Source organism: Eschrichtius robustus, chromosome 21, assembly GCF_028021215.1.
Source record: "Eschrichtius robustus isolate mEscRob2 chromosome 21, mEscRob2.pri, whole genome shotgun sequence".
NCBI lineage: Eukaryota > Metazoa > Chordata > Mammalia > Artiodactyla > Eschrichtiidae > Eschrichtius > Eschrichtius robustus.
Window position 1 is genome coordinate 23,113,688 of NC_090844.1, and position 12,174 is coordinate 23,125,861.

At 35.9% G+C, this 12,174-nt stretch overlaps 1 protein-coding gene across 1 annotated transcript in view; it reads left to right on the top strand.

Annotated features, from left to right (window-relative positions):
- The window catches only part of TNKS (tankyrase), a 179,164-nt gene that overhangs the window by 93,444 nt on the left and 73,546 nt on the right, over positions 1-12,174 (top strand). The gene's annotated exons all lie outside the window — the stretch shown is intronic.

Here is a 12,174-nt window from a genome sequence, read left to right on the forward strand (position 1 = left end):
TAATTATAAAAAGGAATTCATGTGAGGTTTGAGTAGTGTGAGAACTTTTCTTTTGTAAAGTATAAGACATCAGGTTACTGTCAGACCAAGAAATTTGATTTCCATAAAGTCTGCCAGCTGTTTCTCATTAAGCAATGCAAAATTAATGTTGCACCTTCTGAAAGTGCTAAGCATCCTTTTTTCTTTCCCATACAAACCCTATGAGAAGACGCTAGAAACTCATTTTCATGCATACATTTCAATTCTTCAGCTGATTCTGAGGCTGAAAAAGAGAAACACAAATTTCTGGCTGTTGAAGAATCCCCTTGGAGTTTCCACAATGATAATGTTGAGTTAAAATTTAATTAAGTTGGCATTCAGAGCTTTACTCTCACAAAATTACCCTATGGATTACCCGCTCTTTACTCTCTGTTCATTTCCTTTCCCCTATCCTTCTCTTCCCCATACATAACACTTAAAGTAAGGATAGTCCTTTATAGACTCACTTTAAAAAATAAACTTTTACTATATAAGGCAATTGAAGTACAGAAATTTTGTTTTATGAGATATTTCATAAATTCTACAAATTTTCAAATGCCTTAGGTTCCTTCCTAAAGATGACTACATATGTTACTTTGGAAAAGCATACTCTTTGAGACTAAAATATCAATCATTATTCTACCTCATAGAACTTTATCTGGAAGAGGGCTTAAATGGCAACTAGTCCAACCTCCCAGTGCGATGTTGGAAGCTTCACTCTGATAATGCTGACAGGTTGTCATCTGGCTCTGCTTGAATGCATATCCAGACCATATCTGGATTTAGCACCAAACTTAGGGTTTCACAATTTAAGGAGGGATATTGACCAGTCAGAGGGTGACCAGGAAGGTAGTCAAGAAATTATTCTGGAAGAAGCAGTTGAATCAATCGGAGGGATTTAGTTCAAGAAAAGACCAAATGACTGTTAGAGATACATAGAAAAATCCAGCACTGGGAAAGAAGCAGATAAATTTTCTTCTCCAGTTTCAATATTCTGTTATTCCTCCATGTCCTCTGATGCTTATTATTATTATATTATTTTATTTTATTTTTTGGCTGCGTTGGGTCTTTGTTGCTGCTCCTGGGCTTCCTCTAGTTGTGGCGAGCAGGGACTACTCTTCGTTGCGGTGCGCGGGCTTCTCATTGCGGTGGCTACTCTTTGTTGCGGAGCACGGGCTCTCGGCGCTCAGCCTTCCGTAGTTGTGGCACACAGGCTTAGTTGCTCCGCGGCATGTGGGATCTTCCTGGACCAGGGCTTGAACCTGTGTCCCCTGCATTGGCAGGCGGATTCTTAACCACTGCGCCACCGGGGAAGTCCTGATGCTTATTATTTTAAATAACTTCTTTTGTTAAGAAGTCCTACATTTCTAGGGAACCCTCCTACACTGTTGGTGGAAATGTAAATTGGTGCAGCCACTATGGAGAACAGTATGAAGGTTTCTTAAAAAGCTAAAAATAGAGTTAACATATGATCCAGTAATCCCACACCTGGGCATATATCCAGAAAAGATGAAAACTCTAAGTCGAAAAGATACATACACCCTAATGTTCATAGCAGCACTATTTACAATAGCCAGGACATGGAAGCAGCCTAAGTGACCATCAACAGATGAATGGATAAAGAAGATACATGCATACATACAGTGGAATATTACCCAGCCATAAAAATGGATGAAATAATGCTGTTGCAGCAACATGGATGGACCTAGAGTGAAGTAAGTGAAGTAAGACAGAGAAAGACAAATATCATGTGATACAAATTATATGTGGAATCTAAAATGAACTTATTTACAAAACAGAAATAGACTTACAGACATAGAAAACAAACGCATGGTTACCAAAGGGGAGAGGCAGGGGAGGTATAAATTAGGAATTTGGGATTAACAGTACTATATATAAAATAGATAAACAACAAGGACCTACTGTATAGCACAGGGAACTATATTCAATATCTTGTAATAACCTATAATGGAAAAGAATCTGAAAAAGGATATATATATATATGAATCACCTTGCTGTATGCCTGAAATTAACACAACAACGTAAATCAACTATACTTCAATTTTTTTAAAAAAAAGAAAAAAAAAAAAAGAAGTCCTACCTTTCTGGGGCACTCATCCAATAGTATGGTCACACTGTCAGTATTGATAGGGTTTGATCTGAGTGCTGAGTTGAGTCAGAACTACCAAAGCAATCCCTGCCTACCAAGAGTAATTCTTCCTGCCTCTCAGCCATACTGATCCATTTCTGAACATACTATCCAGAACCTGAGTGCCCAGCCAAAGTAAAGGAAGGCAGGCAGAATGAGAGTTCTGAAGTCAGACTTACCTGCATATGACCTCTGACTCTGCTATTAACGCCCCTGTTTCTCAGTTTCCTCATTTGTTATATGGAGATAATAATAGTTTCTAGTTCTGGTAATAGTTGTGTAAAGTAATCAAGTTAATACATAGAAAGTACACAGTAGATTTTAGCTGTTATTTCAATAAAATACTTGGTATTTTCAAAATGTTTTTATGTATTTTATTTCATTTTAGCCAGAAAATAACACTGTGAGGAAGCCAGTACTATTGTTACCCAACTCCCTCCCATTACAGAGATTGTGACTTCAAAACATTAATACGTTAAACACTGTTAGGTTGTAGGAGTAATATGTCTATTTATGAAACTAGTCCTGATATAATCTGCTGTGATGGGACCGTATCTCTTATTAGGTGTATTTAGCTCTAGGCGCTGTGCTTTAGAGAACTGTTGCCCAAGAATCCCAGGACCAGAAAAAAAGACTCATAATGGGAAAGAAGTCATTATTATTAAAGGATCTAGTAAAGTGTATTCTGTAGAAGAGACAAGTTAAAGGAGATATACAGTTTGGGGGGAAGGTGTGAATAAAGTATCTTTTTAAAATTGTATTTCTACTTTGGTTCATCAATTTTCATTCTCCAGAAAGTTTCTCTTTTAAATTATTATTATTATAGCCCAAGAGTGGAGAACCTTCAAGGAGACTGTCTAATCTTTATTATGGTACTACTTAAAATACCTCTTCAAAAGACAGGCATCAGTGATGAGATATATTTATTTCCATGGACTCATGCCCATATTGATTCTCTAGCTTTTAATTGGCCTTGATTCTGATTTAAGTATCACTGTCTCAAAGAACTTCTTAGCTGTACCTCACAAGCAGATTAATCATGTCTCTGTGCCTAAAAGAAATTTAATAAGCTCTGATTATGCAGTTATTATATCTTCCTGGGAGTTTTGTATTAATGGCTGATACAGTATTTTATTTGTAGAAGGGGAACACTGATCTATCTTAACCAAATGATAAGTTTGAATGAGACGTGTTTTGTTAAGATAACCAGAGCAGAGCTGTAACATTTGTAAATGTCCATTTATAAGGTGATGGTTAAATAATTACGATGCAGCTACATAATGGAAATACGATACAAAGAATCAGATAGACCTCTATGTGCTCGTATTTTAAGAGAAGAAAAGCAAATTGCAGAAGAATATAATATCCATTTGTGTGACAAAAGCAGCAGCAAAAAGAACTCAAAAACAAACATACCTTCATATAACATAGAAAAATATCTCAGATGACACTTGTGTAACTATAAACAAACAGTGCCTACCTTTGGGAAAGGGGCTTGTTGTGCTAGAGAGAGAAATAGACATTTTACTTTGTGTTATTTTATAGGGAATATATTATTTTTATAATTTAAAAGAGAATTATGTTGGGGTGGGAATGGTGAGTAAATGAAAGTAATTGATAATTGAAAGCAGTTAGAACTGAGAAAACACATATATGGTACCTCATTTTTGAAACCAGATCTGGAAAGGCATGTTTTTATATGTCCCCAAAACTAGAAATAAGTATTGGAATTTTTAAGTGTAATGATTTTGTGTTTGTTTATAGATATTGTATAAAAAGATGGCAGGAAGTTAAGAAAATTACAGATGATATCTAGGATGCACGAGTTCAGAGAGGTAGTATGTACGTGCAAAACTGATGCTACATTGAACAATATTATCACTGAAAGTCGAATATCCAGACATAATGTCACCTGATGTAATACTATATGACGTACTATCTATGAATATTCTTGCCAATATAGTTTCAACTTCCAAGTTACATGAAATACAGAAGATACTGTCACAAGTTAAATAATCACACAAGGAAGGGAACAATTAACAAGGTTTCTTCAACAAGAGTTGAGAAACTTCACGGAGAGTTGTCAGTATTGTAGAAAAAGAAAGAAAGGAGGGAGAAAGACTGTCGTAGATCTGGGGAAACATAACGGCCCAATAGCCAAATGTATTTTTCCTGACATCTGGCAAATGAACTTTTAAAAGTTTTGAGACAGATAGGAAATTTGAATACTGACATGGGCATTAGATGGTACCAAAGATTTACCACTATTTTATTAGATGTAATAATATCGGGTTTTTTAAAGAAATTGCCCATAATTTTTAGAGGCACCTACAGAAGTATGTAGTGTCTTGAATTTGCTCCAGAATACTTCAGTGGGGAAAATAAAAGAGATAGCAGAAGCCAGTGTAACAAAGTCTTAATAATAAGTGATTGTTGGATCTGGGTGATGACTACATAAACGTTCAGGTGAACGCGGAAAGATCTGAGCAGATGATAACGTTTTACGATTCTTCTCCTAATTTGGTAAAGTAGTAAGTCTTGCCTTATTCTGAATGCATGTGTGCCCTTGCAGGTGGGCACACACACACAGACACACACGCTACTTTCTGACTTGGGACAGCTCCGGAAACCAAGAAACTCATTCAGCATTAAGCCTGGCTAGAGTAGGGTGATCAACCATCCCAGTTTGCCTGGGATGCGCGGGTTTCCTGAGACTAAGGATGTCTCGGGCAAACCAGGATGAATTGTTTACCCTAATCTGAAAAATGCAGGAGGATTTGATCTAGGTCAAAGTGGAAATCTTAAAGAAAACCTCAGTGCACTACACATCATGAAGTTAGGCAGCTCTCTGATGACTTACATCCTGGCTTCTCAGTTGTGGTTTTGTTCTTTCCTAGGGAACGCTTCAAACATCACACAGGCCTGTGTTGAAATGTGATGTAAATCTTTCACACAAATTCGAAGTCAAATGCACCAAGCTGGATTATTCATATCCCCCGTTCTCTTTAATGAACGTAAATCAAAAGCTAACCATAACTTTCATTTCTTTTTTACTAGTATGAGGCACTGTGTTAAGCCTTCTAACGTAAAATTAAGATATGCTCTTCATTCTCAATGAGCTCACAGTGGATTACAGGAGACAGACACATAAATATTTAACTATTTGATTTCATGGTAAGTGTTACAGTAAAAGATTGTGGCAAATAGTTTTAAGACCGTCTTTGGCAGTCTTTTTAGTGACCACTTTTTGTTGCAAAAGTAGTGTCCAAAGACAGAATAAGAGGAAAGGAGATATTTATCTGGAGTACTGGTATTTTGGAATCTCATTTTAAAATCTTGTTTAAGGATTGCCCCAAATTTTGTACAGGCAGACCTCGTTTTACGCTTCGCTTTATTGTACTTCTCAGACACTGTGTTTTTACAAATGGAAGATTTGTGGCAACTCTGCGTTGAGCAAGTTTATTGGTGCCATTTTTCCAACAGCGTTTGCTCACTTCGTGTCTCTGTGTCACATTTTGGTGATTCTCACAATATTTCAAACTTTTTCATTATTATATTTGTTATGGTGATCTGTGATCAGTGGTCTTTGATGTTACTACTACAACTCGCTGAAGGCTCAGATGATGGTTAGCATTTTAATAATGTATTTTTAAACTAAGATATGTACATTTTTTTAGACATAACACTATTACACACTTAACAGACTACAGCATAGTGTAAATATAACTTTTGTATGCACTGGGAAACCAAAAAATTTGTGACTCGCTTTATTGTGATATTCACTTTATTGCAGTGGTCTGGAACAAAACCCACAATATCTCTGAGATATGCCTTACTTTATAAAAATAGAACAATAATAATAGTCTTAAGAAATTAAGAATTTTTATAATATTTTATGTTTCTTAGATGAGAAGTGCTGTAAAGATTGGGATATTCTGTCTCTGTGTTAACTTCAAAAGCTTTCTCAGTACTAACAAACTGAGGAACCTTTCCCCAGTACCCAGCAGTCATTTGTGAGATAGCCATGTGTGTTTTGTGTTAAATGCTAAAATTCCCTTAGGATTGAATATGTAATAATACATTTAAATCTTGAGACGTAGTTTTCATGATTTCTTTGCTCAGTAGGAAAAAAATATTTAGAAATTAAATTTTGATATTCTAGGCACATAATAATATATAGGTCTTCCAAAGGTGATGGCTACATTGTGTATCTATAGGATTTTCTTGCTTTGATATTTAATCCTTAGGAATACTTTGTCTTCCATTGTTTGGATTTGTTAAGGAGTCATGTGTGAAATTAAATTTAAGTGGGAAAATATTTTGTTACTGGTAGGCCTTTAGTTTTTTTTAGCAAATTAATAATTGTGGCAGTTGAGCTGTTTGGAGTGAACCAGAGTGAACGATGAGGTCAGAAAGTTGGAGGTAGTAATGAGAGATTGTCTGTGGCCTTCTAGATCATTATAAAGACTTCAGCTTTACTTAGAGTGAGATGAAGAGCCATTGGAAGATTTTGAGCTGAGGACCGGAACCTCTAACATTTTAACAGGATCACTCTGCTGCCATGTTTTGTAGGCTCTCAGAGGATTATGCTGGAAGCAAGGAGGCTGTTACAACCAATCAGCTGAGGGAGGATGGTGCTTAGACCAGGATAGTGATAGTAGATGTGGTGAGAAGTGATGGGATTCTGGAGAGACTTTGGAGATAAAGCCAACAGAAATAGTCTGATGCAGTGAGCATAGTGTGTGAGAGAAAGATGACAGTCAAGAAAGACTATCAAATTTTTTGACCTGAGTAACTAAAAGGATGGAGTTGCCATTAACAGCAAGAGGAAATTCTGCAGAGTAGCTTTTGGAGGGAATACTAAGAGCTCAGTTTTGGACATGATAAGCATGCAGTGTCTCCTGTATATCCATAAGGTGATGTCAAGTAGGATGTTAGATTGTGAGAGTTTGGAGTTCAGCAAAGAAGACTGAACTGGAGATAGAATTGAGGAGTTGTCAGCATATAAATGTTGTTTAGAGCCCCAAGACTGCATGAGATCACCAAAAGAGTGAGTGTAGATAATGAGGAAAAGAGGTCTAAGGACACAGTCCTGGAGTTCTCCAATGTCAAGAAAGTGAGGAGCAACCAGAAAAGAAGTGTGGGTACCTAGGTGTCCTAGATACCAAGGGGAGAAACGTTTCAAGAAGGAAGAAGTGCTCAGCTATGTCAGATGATGCTGATAGGTAAAGTAAGATGAGGACTGATAAATGACCATTAAGAAATAACTTCTAAGTGTGTAAGATACTTAATAAGGTGATAATAAGTAATAACCACCATTTGTTGAGCTTTTTCTATGTGATACTGTATTAGGTGCTTTATATAGTTATCTATAATGCATGAAATAGCCTTATATGGTAGGAATTATAATTCTCATTTTACAGATATTAGAAGCCAAGGCTCAGAGACATTAAGAAATTAGTCCAAAGCCATATACCTTGTAAATTTTCCAGAGGAGGAATGCAAACCCAAGGCTTAAAAGCCTCTACTCACTTCCTTATATTGTGCTGCCTGCACTTCTGTTAAAGTTGCATCCACAGTTTTATAACAGGGTTGTCAGTTGTTCCTATTTTAACTATGCATATATGTGTAGGAGAAGTTAATGCATTATTGTATGCTGCAAATCTATATCATAAAAAGCAAAGATAAATGTGTGTATATATATATATATATATATATATATATATATATAAGTTTATTGTTTCCTATGGCCTGATTCCAAGAAGAAAACTTTGAATTATGAGGTTTATTTAAGTAAGGATTCTTTTTTCTGTAAACATTTTACAATATGAAAATATTAGTAATAACATTTCTCTTACAGCAGAATAATATTAAGGTAGGTTTTTTGATAGAGTTTTTACATTTGTAGTTGTTTCATACTTTATCACCCTACATGTTTTTTATTTTATTCTTTTTTTCGCTCTACATGTTTGACTTTTAAAGTATTCCCAACAAAAAATCTGTTTTAAGAATAAATGTGAGGTGTGCAAACTGGCAGTGATTGCTGTCCTGTGCGCAGTGATGCCTTAAATGTTTGATTCTTGTGTTTGCTAGTTTACAGCCAACACAAAATTATCAAGTAACATGTGTGAGTATTTTACAAACGGGCCTGCTTTTCTTTTTTTTCCAAACCAAAATTACACTCTGTTAATTATCCTAGCATTTAGAAAATTACTCTTATCATTGCTGTGCCATTTGGTAGTTGAGGTATAAAGTTGGCACTATGTGCTAACCATTCATTAGATCACATGATTTTAATTGCTTTGCATCAGAAGATAGCATTTAGTATATAATGTTTAGTGGTAAATTTTTTTCTAGAGGAAAAACTCCTGGACTCTTAGTAGTGTAAGCTTGTTCAAATCATCGTTTGTTCTCAATTTGTACTTTTTCTTTTTGCTTTATACCATTTCCTCAAACTTATTGCAGGCATGTCACAGCTTTTTATGTGCCTTCCAGTGACACTGTTTAGTTTGCACGGTTAGCATACACATCGGAATGACTCCTCAGAAAGTTTCACCCTGCTTGTTCTGTACTCACTCTCCCTGTGAGTTCATCCGCTCCCATAGCTCAACTACCTCTACTTAGATGCTGCTACCATTTTACTAACTGACACCGTCATTATCTCCCTCCTAGATTAGTCCTGCAGGCTTCTGTTCAGGTCTTCCTGCCATCAGATTTGCCCTCCCTCTCCAGTTTATTCTCTATTGAGTAACCAGAGTGATCTTTCCAAAACTCCATTCTTAGTCCCATTACCGCTAGGGTATCGTATAGGCACTCAAACACAATAAACCCAAACCTCACATTCTCTCCCTTTGGGTTCCCTTCCCTTCCCTTCCCTTCCCTTCCCTTCTCTTCTTCCCTCTCTCCCTCCCTCCCTTCTTCCTTCTTTTCCTTCCTCTATCACTGACATTTCCAAACTGGAAACTGCTATATTCCTTACTACTTATTATCAATTATCAGATTCTAGCAATTCTCCTTCTTAATAGTTTTTGACACTTACTCCTCAACTCCATTTTTTAACAACTGCTCTATTTCAGGCCTTCTATCACTTTCTACCATTTCAATTACAGAGCCTTCTAATTTATTTGAGTTATATGAGTTTTAAAATTATACAGGTTAAAAATTATATTACCATTTTCAAAGCATTATAGATAATTTTTAGTCTCATAATGATTTTTTAAAATCCAGAAACTAGATATAATTTTTTGTTTTGGCCTTCTGTATAAACAGTTAGTGTGTGTGTATAGGTATTCATTTATTTAGGGACTTAGTTTATTTTCAAGAATAAGAAATAAATACTATTATTGACCCAACTATATACAAATAAAATTTTGTAAGAATACTTAATATGAAAAAAGAAAATCTTTTTGTGCATCAGCAATGAAATTGTCACCTTTTCCTTATAATATTAAACGTCAGCTATGTCCTATGAGAGCTTACTGACACATTGACCATTCATCCAAAGCAGTTACTATCTCTTGAGGAAACTTCCCAACTGCAGTATAAAGTCAAATTCAGCCCTGAAAGTGGGCCAAGAAGGAGTGACAGGAACTAGATTTACCTTTCTTCCTGAAACAATTTAAAAAAAAAAAAAAACTGGATAAAATATATGAAACTGGTTTTCAGAAGTTGAACATCAGGCAGTACATAGTAGTGCTTCTTGAGTGATAGGAATCAAATAAGGTGAGTTCTGTGATTGCTCCAGGTTGTTGCCTAGAAAGAATTTCCAGGCCTTGATGCAGGGAGGGAAAATCCAGGAGGCACCCAGTGGTTTCCCTGACTCGAGAAGATGGAATTAGAAGATTGAGGAGACCAAGGTGGCAAGAGTTAGCAGGGTGGAGGACCAGGGAAGGGAGAGCTGCACAGAGAAGAGAGCTCCAGAGAGCTGCAAAGGATCCCCTTACTATCTTCAGCTGAGTACTGATTAATACAGGTATGAGAAAACTACCTGAGGCTGATAAAAGAACCACCCAAAAGGATTAGAGGTAACAATCCTAGCAACTCACAGAGACTTTAATCATTTCTGTTGCCACCAGCCAGAAAGGACAAACCTCATAATTCATTAGATATCATAGAGTACTCAAAAGGGTAATGCTTCAGTAGAAGGGGAAAATTAGTCCTAGACCAAAGGCTGCTCTGGTCCTGCTTACAAAGCTTAAAAGCAAGCTTTGAAAACAGCCTAACATCTGTACAATTGGAGTCCCCAAAGGAGACAATGGTAAGAGAGAGGGCAGAAAAAATATTTGAAGAAATAATAGCTGAAAGTTTTCCAAATTTGATGAAAACTGTAAATAGTAGATCGAAGAAGCTCAGCCAGCCCCAAGCACACACATACACCAAAAAAAAGAAGGAAAAAAAAAAAAAAAAACTGTACCAAGGTACATCACAAGTCAAATTTCTTAAAGTCTGTGATAAAGAGAAATTATGAATGTATCCCGAAGAAAAATCACATGTGCATAGGAATAAAGATACCATGTAGGCAGATTTCTAGTCTGAAACAATGCAAGCCAGAAGATAGTGAAACAACATCTTTAAAATGTTAAAGGATGGGGAAAATAAGTCCTGAAAATAATTGGGTAGTCCCTAGAAGTATCATTTACAGTAACGTTTGACAGGTGTCTGAAGGCAGAAACTTGGATGGGCTTGTTGTTTGATGATTCAGAAATTTTAATCATCTGTTTTTATATGGCATTTTACATTTTAAAGGTGATTATATGTGGGAGAAAACTTTTCATGCACTTTTGAAATAGCTAGGATGGGTGGTTTTATCTCCATTTTACATGTGAGGAAGCTGAGCTATGTAGGTAATATGACTTTCACATTTCCACAAGATCCAGGACTGTGATGATGTTTCCTGACTTCCTATTCAGGACTCTTTTCCAAACTACCTGATCTCATTATTAGCTGTGTATTGCTCAAAAATAGTTCCTAAACTTAGAGACTGTCAGAACATACAAAATGTATGGAGTGCCTTGAAAGCAGTAATAGATAACACAGTATTAAGTAATTCTTTTGTATCAAAATATGTGAAGAAAATAAATTGAAAATCTTATTAAATCCCAAGGCCCAAAATAGAAGACATGAGACATGGTAGTATATTAAAGTATACTAGACCCTGTGTGAAAAGCCGTTACAGTATTTAAACTTTAAATAAATGAGCAGAGGTGGGAAAATTGCTATGGTTGCAGAGAAACTTTTAATTAAAGTAATGTTATTTCTGATTTTTTTTTTAAAGGTGTGGAGAAGTTTGATTATTTTAATTATCATATTATATGTGAGCAGAACACCTTTTAATAACTTGGTTCAAATTAAAATGTGGCAGTAATTAGTTGGGAAGAAACTTTATTTTCCTCCTGTATTTATACTGCATATGCAGTACATAAAATAGAAGAATTAAATACTATCTTGGCATATTTCACCGTTATCCAAGGTAGGAAATTAGTTCTGACCCATTGCTAGCAGCCTAATGGAATGAATACGGTCCATTGTCTTTTTTGTTTCCACTAGAATTTCTTCCAATATTCTTCAGAGATGCTTTTCAGCTTTTCCTATTAAAGAGAAATTTTGAGAGCTAGCTCTTTATGATAGAATTGGGATTGAAAAGTTAGAATTTGAAAGGTGGGCAGGATGCAAGTAAGGTAAAGAAGAATGTTTCCAATTATGAGGAATATGAGCCCTGACATGTCTTCCCAGAGCAGTAGGAATGGTCCATGATGGAAAGAAATTAAGAAATAATGTGGAATAGGTAGGGTAGGGCTTGATAACTGAAGGCCTTGAAAAACCAGTAGGAGAAGTAGGTGAATGGCACTGAAGTTAGAATTTACTCCTGAGATGAGTGAATTGTCTCTCATCCAGCTAGGAAATATGAATTTTTGGCACTTCACCTCAGTATTTTCTGTGTATGTTAACACTCATTGTCTTTAAATAAATAAATACAGATTAGATGCCAAAGCAAGAATTATTTACCT